The sequence below is a fragment of the Anser brachyrhynchus genome (genome assembly GCF_964034855.1).
Source record: "Anser brachyrhynchus genome assembly, chromosome: 1".
Lineage (NCBI taxonomy): Eukaryota > Metazoa > Chordata > Aves > Anseriformes > Anatidae > Anser > Anser brachyrhynchus.
In genome coordinates this window covers 94,684,530-94,701,311 of record NC_137694.1, presented here as the reverse complement: position 1 = coordinate 94,701,311, position 16,782 = coordinate 94,684,530, and the positions used below count along the sequence as shown (strand labels likewise).

Sequence of the window (16,782 nt, the reverse complement as noted above, 5' to 3'; positions counted from 1 at the left end):
TTTTCAAGATGAGGAATAGCTAATAAATACCAGGATTCCTGCTTTTCAGTTCTGCTTTCAGGAGCAGTCACTTTCAGAAATGCCTTGTTTAAGTGGTTTCATAGTGGTAAATATAGCATAGACAGCAAGGTCTCACAATCTTAATTTTTCCAACCCTGCAACAGGGGGGGTAGATAATAGTTGAGGATTATGGGAAGAAAGTGCATCTTCTGGAGTAATTTTATAGGGTCACAATTTCAATTACTTTTACAGCAAAGTGTTTTATTCAGTTCTGCTTCCTAGCTAGTACGTTTAGACTAAATATTGTAAGAAAACAAAGGCTCCTCTATCAGATTTTAAGTTGCCAAATATTTGCTATGTTTGTAAATATGCTTGCTGTGTAAATATATATATATGCAATGGTGTGTGCATGTGAATGGAGAGGGCTCTTAAGTACTAGCCAGGGTATTGAGGTACATCAGCAAGAAAGCCTGTTCCAGATTTCCCCACTGGCAGAGAAGAAAGCCCATCAATTAGCCCGTGCAATGGAGCTGTGCAAAAATACCCCTGTAAATGTAAGCTGATGCTAATTACTGAACTGCCTTCAGAGGCAGGTTTTTAAACATACAAAATCCATAACAGAAATGGTGTTCCTGCTCCTAGCCCTCCCCTTATCCTTCTTCTTCACTGCTCCCCTTGCAAAGGGAACCACTTTCATGTTTTATTTATTTGTCAAAGAGCTTTGCAGTAATGGGTCCTTGAAGTCTCCCAGATGCTGGCATCTTTGCATGACTTCAAAATAGCATGGAAAATGATAGTGTCCTCATGGTGCTGGCGCTCAGCGTGAAATTCCTGTCACAACGTTTGTTGTTGCAGCATTTCTCTGAGCTCAGGGATGTTGGTTGGCAGGAGATTTCCTCTCTTAACAGAATTTTTAATTTTGGTGTGATGCGGAGGTATGCAGACAAGGAGCCCCCCTGGCGCCTGCGTGGGGAGGAGGCATGGCTCAAACTCCAGGCCAGCTCAGCTGCTGCCACCACAGACTTAGTAAGAAATGTTCAGTTGCTGGGAGAAAGGGGAGGAGGAAATTATACTGGCTCTGCAAAAAGTTTCTTCTTGTTCAACTGAGACTTCTCATGTGGCTGCTACGTGGTTGATGGGAATTGCTGTACCTCTGCTTTGAGGTTTCTGTCTTTCCCACCAGCGTTGGTTTCCCCTTGTTGTGCTTATCTGCACTGGTGAGGGACGAGCACCAGCAGCACCACCTCACAGGGAGACCTCTAAGCAGCTGGTGTCTGCTGCACCAAGTAACAGCACCCTGTGATAGGCAACAGGGGTAAGGATTCTCATTTATTTCATGTTACGTGGAAAGTTTTCTTCATCAGTTCAGGCTGTCCTTTGGGGTAATTAAGCAAGTGTATTTCTTTTTCTCCCTCAGTTAACGGAGTAAGCTTTGAATTTGCAGTCAGGCCTTCAGGGTGGGTTTTCTAATAGAGCCCAAAAATTTCAGAGGTCCCCCTCAGTTACACTGGTGTAATACCATTGCAGTTAATGAAGTTCCTGGTGATTTACCCAGCACGAGAGAAGTCTGTTCTGGGCTTTGCTTTCTTTGCTGCTCTCCAAATGAGTCAAGTGCTTCAGAGCAGAAACAGTAGCCAGTTGCTCATTGACAGTGCCTATCAGTTTCTTGAAACAATGCACATTTTTTTTTCATTTTTTTTCTTTTTTCTTCTCTGCGCAGCCCCAGATCTTCTGATACCAATAAATGTGAGTTATACATCCATCTAGAATTGGGAGAATATCAAAAGCACCTGGTTCCTTATTTGTTGTATCTGGCTCCATTCCAGGCTGCTGATTAATTCCGATGATTCAGAATCTTTGGCAATAGAGCACTGGAAGTGTGAAAAAATACACAATAAAATATATTGAAAGCAACTTGAAATGTCAGGTAGAATTCAGTGGAAATAATGTACCCATCAAGGGAGATTAATGGCATTTTTACACAACACTTCACTTCTTCTGCAGTATCAGGCATTCTGGATGGGCAAATAATCCATTACTCTCGCAATTAATCATAGCTTTAGATGTGGATGTTCTTGGCATCTGACAGCCTCTGCTCTGGCACTTCCTCCACCAGGTGTGTGTGCCTCTCTTCCCTTTTAATCATTTCTTCAGGTCTTTCAAACCACCCCTCTACCTTCTGGCATCTCCAGCTTGCCAGTGCATCTTTTTCACAGGTGACCATTCCCTTCTCTCAGTCCTGTTTTTCGTGGTGTGGAGCATACTTATTTCTGAAAGGATTTCTTGGTCGGGCAGGGTTTTTCTTTTTGATCAGGACATGAAAGCAATGGTTCCCTTCCCTCACAGCTGCAACTTCCAATTGGCCTTTACGTGAGGGGCTACGCAGCTGTGCCCCTTGCTGACCAAAGGGGAACCAGAGATGGCTTCTCCTTGGTGTGTCCAGAACGTCAGGGATGGGGTAGTGTCATGTCTCCATTTGGACATTAAAACTATCCAAATGGTCAGAAGGAAGGAAGGAGGAAGATATCTCCTCCTCCTCTGGTGGGCTTTGGTAAAGAAACTTCTCATGCCAGTCTTGGATGTTTTTTTCCAGCTGGTGAAAGAGGAGAGCTGAGGACTAGCAGATAAATGCTGAAATATACTGCAGGTGAATTTCTCTGTGAAGATCCTTGAAAAACTATAAGACTGTTGACAGCCAGTGGTTTTGTTAGAAAATTCTACAAGTGTTTTCTGCTCTTTTCCCTCAGAAAGGTGGAGAAATAGCCAGGGAAATGTTTCAGACCTGCCATAATGCAAACATAATGACCCTCAACATGTGGTAAGATTACATCCAAAATGGCTGTCACATAGGCGCTGATAATAATCCGCTTTACTGAGGAAATGTAGGTCATCAGTAAGAACAGAGCTTGTAGCCTCAGCATTAAAAAAAAAAAAAAAAAAAAGGCATTTCGGGCAAGAGACAAAACAGCTTTATCCTTTGCTTTATTAGCTCCTGTAGCAGCTCGTTCAGAAACAGCAGCAGGTTTGTGTGGCTGAGGCAAAAAGACAGATCAAGTGTGGCTGTGCAGTGGTACCTATGTCGTGTCTGCACACCATGGGGCTGTGCCCAGGGGGAAAGCATCTCCCTCCCAGGCTCACCCAGCTCACCAGTGCTTTCAAGTGAAACAGCAAATCCCAAAGGGGAGCTCTGCACTGTTTATACATGACTTAATGGTGAAATGGGCTCATCCCATTTCATTTAAGGTCCTGCCATTCCATTCACCTGTTATGCTACCATTTCCCCTGTCTCCTGCCTTACGAGTTTTGGCTCACATTTGCCTCACTTGCCTCTCTGGTATTTTTCCTTCCCTTACCTTTAAATTGTGCCTTTTGTTCATTTTCTTGTCCCTGTTCTTTACTATTAGTTATAATATGTATTTGTTGCTTGGTGTATATTACTTCTGACTTTGTCTGAGGCTTTCCTTTGCTTAGCTCTCTTCTACTCCTTTCCCTCACGTCTCCTTTCACTTCTTCCTTCTGTTCTCAGCAACTTGCAATCTATCCTCTTGACGTGCTTTTTAAAAATTTTTCCCCCTCCATTTAGTCACCCCAGGCCCTTCTGTCTTCCCACCCGCAGCTCTCTTTCTACCAGTTACCTTTACTGGCAACTTTACATGAACGTCCCAGAGCTTTCTTCAGGAGCTAATTTCCAGGAGAAATCAAGGGTGCTGTAAAGTCTTAAGATTGACTTCAGGTCAGAATAGTTTCAAAGAGCCACATTGCTGTGCTGTAGCCAAAGCATCAACCCCTTCAGCGTGTTTTGCTCTTGGGATAGATGAGGAAGCTGTGAAGCTTGAGGTCCTTGCCTGTCCTGGGGAGGAGGCGTGAGCTTGTGCTCTGCAGGTAACAGTGGTACCGAGGAGGATGAGGGAGCTGCCTCTTTTCTCCTTGCATGTGTGAGCAGCCCATAACCTGCACTTTCACCCAGGGTCTTGGCTGGAGAGTCGTGGCACTGGCACGCTGGCAAACAGACTTTGCAAGAGCAGAGCTCTGCTGAGCAGCGTGGCTTACGTTGAGTGAGAAAGCTGTGGTGAGGAGGACAGGGGTGTTACTGACATCCCCCCTGTGCCTCCCCTTTCCCCGGTTGCCCTGCCACAGCTGTCCCCACTCAGAGGACGCCCATGTCCCCTTCCCTCTTGCTCCCTTCTCCCCGTGCCCATGCGTGGCTGGGGTCTTGTGTGCATTCAACCATGCCCGACCCCAGGGGATGGGCCTCACACAAAAAAATGGTGAGAAACAGCTCCCTTGGAAGCTGCCATCCCATGTGCACTCAGCAGGAGGTGGCTCATCTCTTCCCTGTTTCCTGCACTGCCTCTCTCCCTAATCCCCCCATTTCTTGCTTTCAGGCCTCCTCTCTGGGGCCCTTCCTTCAAATATGTTTCTCTCAGAGATTATTCTGATCGCTTGTTCTCATTATCTTAATGAACAATTAGAGAGTGAATCCATCAATGTAATTCCTGTGCTCTTTCTCCTCATCTTTGAGCAGCATGAGTTATGCCTCTGCTCTGTGCTGAGCTGGGCTGGTTTTCAGCAGTGCATGGCTCAGGTTTCTGTGGGGTGGGGAAACATTCAAAGGTGCAGAAAAACTCTGGGCTTCAGGCTGTGTAATTTTTTAGAGGAGATTATTAAGGTTGGCTGGGAAAGAGGGGTAAAATAACAAATGTAAGGGAAGAAAAAGGAGAACTGGAGGCTATTTTTGCTCTGGTAAGAGAAAAGTAAATGGGGACACTGAAAATGAAAATATTTCCTATTTGCCGGCTGGTATATGGTGCTCGCTGGACATCTCACCCACCCCAGGCAAGAAAAGGAGCAGTTGTCTCTGAAGCTGCATCTCCAGCAAGGCTCTGCTTACCTGAGGCACCAAGCTGCCTGTGATGCTGCCGTGCATTGTGCATGTGTTAGAAACAGGGCAATGCAGGCTCTGCTCATACCCACTGAGGTTCTGACTGGGCTGCCTTCCAGTAAGGCTGCAAAGGATGCCACCTTGCACAAAAGATATAAACCAAATATTTGTATGCAGAGTCTTAGGTAGTTCTGCGATGATATTTGAATTTAAGCATTCATTAAAACTGAAATTACTTGAAGTCAGTGGGTGAGCTGGGAGGGAAAGACGGATAATGCTGCTGTGAATGGGGCCATATAGTGATGCTTTGCTCCCAGCAGATTGTGCAGATCTCTTTAATGTGTTGTCTTTATGTGTTTCTCACCTTCTGTCTTACCTCTTTAACTTTCTGAAGAAGCAGGGAAATAATTGAATGCTGCGCTGACTTTCTAAGTCACTGTAAATAGCCACGAGACCCAGTCTTTTGGAGTAGTAAAGTTGATTTCTTGCCACTCTGATCTATTGACACAGGCTCTTAGGATGCTCAAGCAGACAGCATCATGGGTCCTATGCCTTGCTACCCTTTCTCCTTCTTTCTGCTTGGAAGGTTAGGATCCTGGGGGATGCAGAGGGCAGCATTTGACAACCCAAAGCCATCTGGCTCCATTCAAGCCTCACTGCAGCAGGAGCCTGCTTGGGTTTCTTGAAAGATTCTCTCTTTCTTCATTTGTCATCTTCTTGAGGTTTAATAGTAGGCACCTAGTGCCTGTCACTGTCAGCTAGAAGGTGCTATATTTAAATGGATCAGCCTGGTGATCCCTGTGTTCGTGTTGGTGGGTTGCACTAGAAATAGCTCTAAAAATAACACACGTAATGTAGCATTTATATTAACAAAAATAGAGAATTTTATTCAGTTACTTACAATAATTACTGAAATTAGAACCGTTTTGCATTTTATGTTTTTATACTGAATTTAATGTATTCTATACCACCCGCATCCCATTTTGTATTCTTTTTTTTTTTTTTTTTTTTCCTCCATGGAGCTCACCTGTGGAAATTGCTGTAGGCGGTACAGCAAGATGGCAGTTGGAGTATCTGAAATTGAAACAATAGAGATAATTTTGTATCTGAAAAAGAGTAAAAAGAGCATTTTGGAATGGCGTGACAATACTGTTCAGGTATTCTTGCTAAATGTAGAAGAATGGAATAACTTTTAGAAGAGACTTGGTCACCTCTTCGTAGTTTCTCAAACCTACCAAGAAGTCACATAGAAGTAGGTGGGGCTCTCAACTCAACGCTCTTTTTTTTTTTTTTTTTTTTTTCCTGGCATACAAGTAGAATCTAGCATACTAGATGACATTTCATTTTTATTTGTAAATTATTTCTTTTACAGCCAGGAGTGGTAAAGCAATTAATTAAAAATGATGAGTAACTGGATGACTGGAATCTACAGCAAGTTGTGCATCCAACAAAAAAAAGTCACAAAATATGTAGTTCTCATATAAAGTAAAAAGAAATAACTATGAAACTTGTTTAAAGTGTCAATATTTTGAAAAAAAAATGGAAGGAAATGTTAAAAATATTTTTTCAGCAAATTGGCAATGTGAAAAAATGTCTCATTTGTCACATTTTATTGTAAAAATATCAAAAGATTTCTTTTCAGTGTTGAACTTTTTCATTTTAAAAGGGAAATATCACTTCAAAGTTGAAAGCCATTCCAAACATAAAACTGAAATGTTCTATGAAAAATGTCATTGCTCTAAATGTTTTAAACAAAAATTTTGTAAAGCTCGCGACTTCACAGAATGTTTTGCTGTGTTCAGTTCTTCGGTGCAAGGCAAGTTAATGGAGAAAAGGAAATGTATAATAGAACAGCTTCCTACCCAAAATCTTCAGTAACCCATGATGACAGTCATTGTTGTTGTGATGCTTTTCAACCAATGCCCCTCACATTTTATGCACTTTGGAGTTTCTTCCTTACCTTGTGAGGTTTTGCTTCTGCAAAAGGATTTCTTACTACACAGTAATCTCAGACCACAGTTTCGTGCCTGGTTAAGGAGACGCTTTTGGGTTTCTGCTGTACGTGGGCTTGTTTCCCCTCTGTTCTGGTGGCAAGGAGAGGGTGCTGCTTCCAGCACTGACTGCTCTTCCCTGCCTGGTGGTCCCTCAAGGCAACCCCACCTTTGTGTCTCACAGGGGTTTCTGTCTGCCCCAGTGAGCTCAGCGTCTCTAGTGTCTCTGATCATCCTGCCCCCCCTCTGGCTGCCCCACAACTCCCAGCAGGGCCCCAGTTTGTCCCATGACTGGTGCCTCTAGGTCTTGGTGGGGGAGGAGAGTTGACAGAGGCAAATGGCCGCTATGTGCCCCCATTTCCTGCTGGGCAGACAGGGCCACAGGTAATGGAGTCTGTGCAGGCCTCATGTGGCCTTGGAGCACGTTAAGGGCTCTCTGTTCCTCCTTCCGACCTGAAGGAAGAACGGTTGCAGGCAATTTGGCAGGAACTAGACGGCGATTAATTGAGCAGCTATGTCAACCATTATGAGACTGGCCTGTGGGTGTATTGATGGCCGAGTGAGTGATGCCTCCCGGGCTGCAGGTGAATGTGGTTTCTGGCGCTGGGGTCAGGCTGGCCGAAAGAGTCAGTGATGGCAGGGGCTTCTGCTAGAAGAAGAGGTTTTTTTTGTGGGAGTAACAGTGATATATACTACATTATATATAATATTACTTATAGCTTTGTGTGCTTCTTGATGTTAATAGGAAACAGGCCAGTTCAGACCCAGGCAAGCAGAAGCAGCAGAGCGAACTTAGAGCTATCTGGCTGTTGATTTTGCTTACGTTGCTAAAGGCAGCCTATATTGGAAATGTACGACTTTCCCCTTTCCGTGCTGTGGTCACCATATCTGGAAATGGCTGTCAATGAGGATGACATGAGAATTGACGCTTCCGGGGAGGACCAAAGAGGGCAGCACCTCCTTTTGCTATGTTGGGCATCCCTGCACCTCAGGGCTCCTTTGCTGTCTTGCTTCTGAAGTGGGGGGTGGGTCCTCCAGAAAAAGAAAGACCCCCGGGCATGGAAAAGCAGGCTGCAGCATTTGAGAAGGCTGCCAGGGTACGCTGGCCTGCTCATCCTCTGAGGCAGCGTGGGATTTGTTCAGCTGTCAGTGCTTGTGCCTCTCCAGTCGTGTTGCAAGCCCGAGGGGGGGGAAACATACACCGAAGCAGACGATGAACATTATTCATTATCCTGATTTTGTGGGAGGGCTCGGCAGTTCAAGTGCTGTGAGGGAGTAATTGAAGTCCTAAAAACAAAGAGCTTGCTTGTCACAGCGCTTGAGAAGAGGAACAAGAAAAAAAAAAGAAAAAAAAAAAAAGAGGTGGAGAAGGGAGTTCAAGTGTGTGGGAGAATAACGGTGGCTGAAATTTCAACCAGCTTGAGAAATCGCCTCTCTTCTTGTATTGCCATCTTAGCCGTAGCTTTGTGGGGGTGCTGCACCTAACTTTCAAGCTGGATGAAACCAACAGAAGCAAAAGAGAGAGTTTTGCTTGCTGCTGCCCCAATGTCTGAGGGGAGGGAGTGTGGGAGGTGTTGCTCGCACAGGACACACAAGGTTTCCTGCTGCCTCTGGGAGCATTTGTACTCCTCCCTCAGCGTGCAGTGACAGAGACTGTTCAGTGTAGCCTCATAATCCCTGGAATTCATCTCAGTCCTTTCTTCACCAGGTCTAGATACAGTGATTTTGGCATCAAGCAGTAAAATCCACTTGTTCTCCATCCGTCTCTGATGATGGGAGTTCACATGGCACCACAATGCATGGTACTTGGGTTAACATTCCCACAGGTGGAAAACATAAAGTGGTAAGTTATTCATCTCTCACATGAGATTTAAATCCTAAATCCTTGATAATCCTTGTATCCATAGTACAAACCCATACAAATAACAAGACATGCAGAGCTGCAGCTCATTAAGAAGAGGCGGTTATCTAGCCAACTGCAGCACTGGGCAGCAGTGGGTAAAACTCAGACGTTTAATTTGGTGTGGGAAACACGAGGTTCAGAACTTGCATTGTCTAATTCCCAAATTTACAAGCCTGCCAAATGTATCAGGGTACTGCTAGAATGAATGAGTTCTGTTTCTAGCCAGAATAGATGGTCTCTGTGTTAGTGTAGTCCTTTCACTTCCTCTCCTGGGTAGGTTTCAGGTGAGGCAAAAGAGTATCTTAAAATCAGCTGGAAAAATGATAGCAGGGAGAGGAGGAAATTGCATCATCTCTTCTGGTTTCATAAAATAGCCAGTTCCAGATATGGCTATGGGTATAATCTAATTTCCATATTGCTGTTTCCTCCTAATTTCTCAATGTCAAAAACATTTCTGTAAGGCAAATAGCCATACAGGATTGGATGTGAAAGATTAAGCACAGTAGGAGAGAAAAGAAAAGCTTGATTTGTTCAAAGTATCTTTCATGGTTTCAGAAGCCTGAACCTATCCCTGTTCCTCCCATTACTGATGGCTGTAGACTGTCTGGTAAATGGACACACACTAGTACACGGAGCGTGTTTTGAGTGAGTCCTGAAAGATTTTAACTCATCCATCAATTTATTATATTGTCATTGCTACATAAGATTATTCAGCATGGAATGTCTATTACTGAGGCTCTGATTGAAACATTGCCCTTGTTGTGCACAACTATTTAACTTTGTCTCTTTCAAATGAAAAGTGAAACGTTTCTTATCTTGCAAAAAGACAGATTTATTCCCAGCCTCTTGAAAAGCAGGTACGCGAGCCTGGAAAAATTTCATTTACCAGATACATCTACATGTGCTGCATTTTCCATCAGCAAGGCTTCATTCCTTCTTCAGCTCTGGTGAAAACATCGTGCTATGGAGTCCGGTGCAACAGCGCGAAGGGAACGCGTGTGTCCTGTCCCCATGAAACTTCCCACCTTGGGGCTCGCACGAACATGCACGAGGGCTATACGGAATAAGGCTAAGCATGTGTACATACGTGTGCGTGTATGTGTACCTGCACATACGTGATCCCCTCCAGCTGGCAGTGACCGTGGGGGTGGTGGCAGCACAACCTGTGCGCGCCGGGGCTGGCGTTCGGCGGCGCGCCGCTGGGTGACAGTGCAGCCCCGGCGTACGTACACGAGCAGCCGCTCCTCTCCCTCGCTCTCTGCAGCTTACACCCCGTTGCCTTTCCCCCTTTTCCTGCTGCTTTTCTTTTCCCTTTCTTCTCCTTTCCTCTTGTTTTTTTTTTTTTCTTTTTTCTTCTTTTTTTTTTTCGTCCCCTCCCCTGCCCCATTTAAATGCCAGCAACTTCTGGGCAAGCCCTGTGGCTCCCTGCCCAGCCTCTGTGGCAGAGGCTGCAGGCTTTCGCCTGCGTGTGTGTTTGGGTTAAAGCAGGGATGAGGCAGAGCAAGCAGGGAAGATACTGAGCCTGAGCTTCCGCTGCTGGATGCCTTGGCAGTCTCCAAATCTGGCTCTTTGCTCTGGCTTTGACCTGGAAATAGCGGGAAGGGGAAGTAGGACTGGCATGCAGAGGGAGGACCACGCTCCTGCGGGTCTCAGCGAAGCAGCTGCTCTTCTCCAAGCCGGGGTGCATTACTTTCACCCTGGCAAAAAGCAGCCAGTGCTGACAGGCCGTGCTGAGGGAAGGCTGACTCTTCTGCATGGGGGCTCCTTGCTTCCCGCTGCAAAGCTCCCACGGCTGGATGCAGCAGAGGCTGGGGACGTGCTTGAAAGGGATGAATGTGGTGATGAGGAAGGGATTTAAGCTTTCCAAGCAACTTGGAGCTGTGGCTGTGCGGCTGTGCTGCTACCCATTGGCAGTGCTGAGTGCTTGTGGCTGATTTAGTCGAACACCTTTGGTTTCAGCAGAGGGAGAGAGGGGAAACGCCTTTCTGAGAGCCAGCTCCCTCTAGGCTGTTTCAAGTTGGACAGTTCAAAATCAATTGTATATATCAAAAGACAAAATTAGGCTGGGAGACTGCTGATAAGTGTTCCTAGAGAGACTGTGAATCGAGTAAGGGCAGTTTATTACTTCTGCAGCACTTTTCGCCCAGCAACTTCACAGCCACTGCATCTGTCTGAGGCAGAAAAGTAGTCTTCAACTCCAAAATAAAAGTAAATGAGCTACTAACAAATAAACTGGCCTTCTCAGGAAACACCACGAAGTGAAAGCAGAACAGGAAAGAGGGCAGAACCCCCAAATCCTGCATGCCCCTGGCTACATGGAGCAAACATAAACAGAATTGTTGGCACAGCCATGTCAAGGTTGTCAGTCTGGGGTTTAATGCCAGGTGGTCTTCAGAAAGTTATTACCTCTAGCCAGTGCTCTGATACACCTGCAGATAGGGATCATGGAACATTTTCCTCCATCAGATACCATGTTTATTATTTTGTTTTAACCAAATAATGCAGACAGAACAGAGGACAACACTGTTGTCTTTCTTCTGCGGACTCAGAGCTGTGAGCAATGGGCACCAGTTGGATGTAGGTTTAAGAAACCACTGGAAATGCCTCTTAGTGGTGCCTGTGTGACAGAAAGAGGAGAAATCATGCACGTGCCTGACAGTGTGAAGTCATCTCCTCTGTCTCATGGACATCCTGCTCTAACGAGTGAAGGCAAGTCGTTGTAGGGGAAAGGGTGAGTGGGCAAAACTGAAGCTTAGGCACAGCTCCCCAGGTGGTGTCCTTTCCATAAGGCCACAGGGGAGGGTGTGTGGGGACAAAGGGCGTTGTTGCAGACCCGGTCCGTCAAGCCTCAAGTTCTGGCCCTTTTCTGGAATAAACAATCCGTGTTCAGTCACCTTGGTCTGTTGAGATGCTCTCCATTTTCCTTGCTTCTCCGTGAAGCCTTTGCAGCAGTGCCCTCTCTACCTCTCTGAGGCTTGAGGCTGTTTTAAGCTCTCCCTTTTCCAGTCTTGCCCCAGTCTGTTTCTAACATCCTTTTCCAAGAAAAGCCATGCTTGCTCAGTGTTTAAAAGCATCGCTTTTCTTCTAGTTAGCGTCCAAATAACAGCCTACTTCTATTTCCCTGCATCACCTCTGCTGGCCCTGCTGATTATGAAGACCCATGTGTAAATGCAGACGTTCTTCCCTCTTTATCATCCCAGTTCCTTCAGCGATGCTGCAATCCAGTGACCTCACCATTCACCACCAGTGACAGTGTTGCCAATATTAAAGCAGGAGGTAGTGGCTGCCTGATTCAGGAGCAGAAAGCAGAGACTTGTGCCCTCCCTCTGGCAGACAGGGGCTTGCCACCCCCATTTCCTACCAAAAAATATGGTCTGGCTGCCTGCCTGGAGCCCTGTGTCCACGTCCTTGAGGCCCAGAGGCTGTGCTGGGCCTGGGGCAGCGTTTATTATATTTGATAATAGTTCTGATCATGAGCACTAACCCCAGGAGCATTCGATGCCTTTTAACAAAGCTTAGAGTCAAAATCAACCTTTTTGTTTTAAATGGCAGTTCATAGTAAAACAGCCTTTAGTGTCTGTGAAGAGGGAACAGCTGAAAAAGTTTTTTTTTGCTGGTGCCTGCTGCGTGTCACACCTTGCATTCTGCTTATCCACTGTGCCAGATCCTGCCTGCTCCTGGACCATAGCGCAGAGGGGATGGACAAACAGAGGGGGCAAACAGCCAGAGTAAGGGGCATTTGTGCAATGTCAGGTTTCCGATAGAGATGTGAAGATATTAGCTATATCTGTGGATATGAAAGACATTATTGCCTAGTGACTCTTAAAACCAGACTATTTATTTATATTCTTTGTGGGTTAGATATCTATTGCTAAGATTTATGGCAAACATCTGATCTAAAGGTAGTTGTAGGCTTGACAACAAAAGTGATAAAGAAGCTGTGGAGGGCAATGAAAATTGATGGGGAAAGAGAGTGATGAACAGCGAAAGTGCCATTACGGTCAAGTGATGGGGTAGAAGGTGGAAGGGAAAGAGAAACGGGCTGTTTGCAGTAATTTGGGTACCTTTACACCACCTTGTTCAGCTGCCTGTGAACGTTGCTTACTTTATTTACTGTTGCACTTGGTAATGTCACCGCAGTTGAGCAAAATATCTTCCATATACGTACTCATGCGTTTTTTTGTTGTTGTTGTTTGAGAGATTTAATTTCTATATTTTTTTTCTGATTTTCCCAAGGAGAAAAGAAAAACAACCCCACTGTAAACAAAGCAGGAGTGCTAGGGTAGCAGGACAGTAACCGCTAAGGTAAAGAGCTAACAATTAATGCTGTTTTTTTGAACTGCAGAAACACTCTTGTTTTATTGAGCAGGGCCAACATGCAAAAAGGGATCTTGTTTTTATGGACAGAAGGCGGGAACAGTTTTTTGAGTGTATGTGGATGGTTCAGTGGGTGCGGGTTTTCTACTGGGAGCAAAGCTCACAGGCAGGGCATTTTTTTTTACACCAGAAACGTGCAGGTGAATGGCTTTGTCATGAAGTTTACAGAAAAGCAGTAGAGGTTGTGGCTGCTTTACATACGTAGTGCTTTTACCTGTGGCTGCCTCTGATGATGAGGCACTTACTTTATTTATGGCAGCAGCTGGTCTTCGTCAGGCATAATGAAATCAAAATCCAGCCACTAATGAAAATGAAAGAAATAGGGAAGAAAATAAAACTTAGCAGCTTGTCGTTATCACTAGAAAAGTTTTGACGACTTAAAATGTCAGAAATATTGGTGGAGCATTTAGGGAGCTTTTTAAAGGACATTTTTAAAAAGCTTTTTGTTCGCTGTAGTTTCTGTGACCCTGCCGCTGCTGCCTAGTGCTGGTGGTTATAATAAAAATTCCAAGTGTGTTCTGTTTGCTTTAACCAGATTAAAATATGGAAGGGATGTTAAAATACACTGTGCTGGAAAGCAAATTAGAGAAATCTCAAAACAGGAAAGAAAAATTAGAACTAAGATATGCTATTAAATTTGGGAAATTCTGCTAGCCTAAATTCTGTTAAGTTCAAAGCTCTGGGTAGCACTAGAAGAAAACTCTCCTTTTTTTGCTCCTTTCCTATTTTATCTTCTTTGATTTAAAAATTGCCAGAGAGGTAGGAGGTGGACAGATGCGCTCTGTCAGACGTAGCAGGAGTAGGTTATGAAACCTATGCGAGTGCTTCTTGTCTGCCTCAGCGTAAAGTCAGCCAGCAAATTGAAATCTCCTCCAACAAGGATTTAAATTAAATTGACTGCCTTTGTATTGGGGCAAACCAGGAGCATTCATATAATCAATTAATGTGGCTCAGCTTTGGGGACAGCAGTCTCCAGTTGAGACAATAATGAGCAGATGGGGCTCGTAGCTTATTAAATTGCTACAGTGGCATCTGTGCCATGGACTAAAATGCAGGTGGGGTCAAGTTTTGCATAAATATGTCGACCGACCTTGGGGAAGTCTTTCAGTTGCTCCCTGCCTCAGTTTCTCTTCTTCAAGAATGTTTTTAAAGCAACACCTCTTCAGTGTGTATTTAAGAAGATGTTTCTCTCCCAGCGGCTCAGACCTACATTTGGAGCTGCTGACAGTAAAATAATGTTGTTTAGATGAGCTATTTTAATAAAGCTTTCGTGCTGACATATAGCCCTAGTTTAGATGCACCTATATAGGCAGAAAAGTGTAGTTTTCTGCTGGTTATCTGAACTCTATTTTTGGAAAGCAGCATTTTTCTGTGGCAGTGAGGGAGAGGTATTGCCTGAATGATGTGCTTGAGACCAAATGTCAACTTGCTCTGCCTTAAGCTCTGAAATGGCCCAAAGTGAAGCAGGTATGCATATATATATGAGCACCGCAGGAAGCCTGAGGCGATGGATATTGCCAAGAGGAAGGGTACACCAGGTGAAGTCTGGCTCTGTGGCCATTTGGCTTTTAGACGAGCGGCTGGCAGGCTGAACTGCTGTCTGTGCCATCTACCATGGGGAGATGAATCTCAGGTCTCGGGCAGAAGGGTTTGCCCGTATAATCACGCTTTCCTAGCACAAAGTGGTCCTGAGCAGCTCTCCATCCACGGCTGCGATACTTTCCCAATCTCACTTGTCTTTTAACCGCTATAATGTAATTGAAGCTATTCATAAGAAATCGACAGGCTCTTTAAATAACTGCTGGGCTGACAGACTGGTAAAGAATGGAAGCCTCAAAGTGTGCCCAGCAGCAGGAGGGAGGAGAGGAGCCGCATTCCTGGTGTCCCACACGGGGGTATCACTGGTTGGCCTGAGCCCAACCTCGTTTCCCCCAGCTACTAGGAGCTCTGGTGGCCTTCTCTACCAATGCCTTTCCATTTCTGAAGTATCTGGAGGCTTGGGAAAGTGGGGGAAAGCTTGCCCTCTGGTACACAATTGTGAAGGGGTGAGCAGGGATGTCCCCACTGGTTGTGGACTGGTGATGGAAGGATCCAATTCACTGTCCCAAATGCTGCACATCCACAGCTGCCCTTCAGGGTGAGGGCCTGAGGGCTGCTTTGCCATGTTTGTGTTGGTTTTGCTTGTTTTCTCCCTCAGTGGAGCATCTGGAATGGGGACCCAAACAGGACAGGTCAGCGTCCAGAGCAAAGACACAGGGAGAAGCAGAGTGCTGGGAAGGTGAGGGCACCCATGCCTTAACACACTGCAGGTCTCTCTCTGGCAAATCCCACCCACTCAAGAAGATTAACACATTGGAAAAAAAAATTAAATCTAGATTGGACACTGTCTCCAAGGCTGGGACCTGCTGTCCCACTTGCAAGGCTTCAATGGGGAGTAGTCGTTCTCCCCCCTCCATTGCCAGCTGTAACCTGCTTCTGCAGAGGGAGTTTTGTCATAGGAAGAGTGGCAGCACCAGCATGTAGGTGCAGCTCTCTGATGCTCCCCTGCCAAATAGGAGTGGGAGAACGAGAGCACAAGCCAAGGAGAGGGGCCTGGCAGGGATATAAGCCATAAAACAAATCAAGTATTATCCGTGAGTTTTTGACCCAAGTAGTTGAATTATTTTTTGGATGGTCTGGCATGTTTATGCGAGAACAAAATGAGTTTCTAGCCAGCGTGGACACTTGGAGTCATTTCTGAATCCCTTTGAAAGCTTCATTAATATCTGCAATTACAGTCAGCTACAGTGCACTTGACCCAGCATGTGAGTGTCAGCAGGCTAAGCAGAATGAATCAAAAAACTTTTCATCACGGAGTCTGATGCTGCTTTGGTTACAGATGCAGGAGATGAGGAGAAAAATCTCCCACCTGCATCAGTCAATCCAATCCACGCAGCAGCGCTCTGTGTGTTCTTAAAACCCTTCCTGTTTGCTTGTAAATGTCTTTAATATTTAAATGTGATTATGGTATTTCTGCCTTATTTAAAGCGTTAAATAAAATGATGGTTTCCAGTGACGAAGACAATTAAGCGTGCGGGCTATAATGAGGCTTGATAGAGCCTCGGCTGCCGTCCTCCCCATTAGCGTGCACGGCTGCGCATGTGTGTCGGCTGCCACAGATTAAAGCAGCAATTAATCCGAGCAGGGTGAACGTGAAACTGTTACTTAAGCATGCTGACAGCTCGGCAGCCTCAGTCCCCGATTTTTTTGTTAAGGTCACAACTCCGGTTGCAGCCAGCCATGTAAGTCCGTTCCCTCAAATCCCATGTTTCTAATCAAATCGAAGAGCTGATACTGGTGAGTTATGTCCCGGTGTCATAAATCCACGTTGCCAGAGATTTATGCACCTCATGTTAACTGACACAGTGATTCATATCTGCTACGATTAAGAGCTGAATGGCTTTATAGATTTTGATGTGGTTTCCAAAGGCTTAGATGACTAAAACAACAAAATGTCAAGGAGCAGCATTCAATACTTTTGCTCAAGAACAAGCCTGGTGCATTTGTGCAAGCTCACTTGCCAATGTTTGGCACTAGCAGCGCTAACAGCTACTGTAGCTGGTGCCAGTTGCGCTAGCAGGGCTACAGGT

General features: G+C 45.3%; 1 long non-coding RNA gene across 1 annotated transcript in view; it reads left to right on the top strand.

Annotated features, from left to right (window-relative positions):
- Nucleotides 1-16,782, top strand: part of LOC308191721 — a 71,746-nt gene that overhangs the window by 43,439 nt on the left and 11,525 nt on the right. The gene's annotated exons all lie outside the window — the stretch shown is intronic.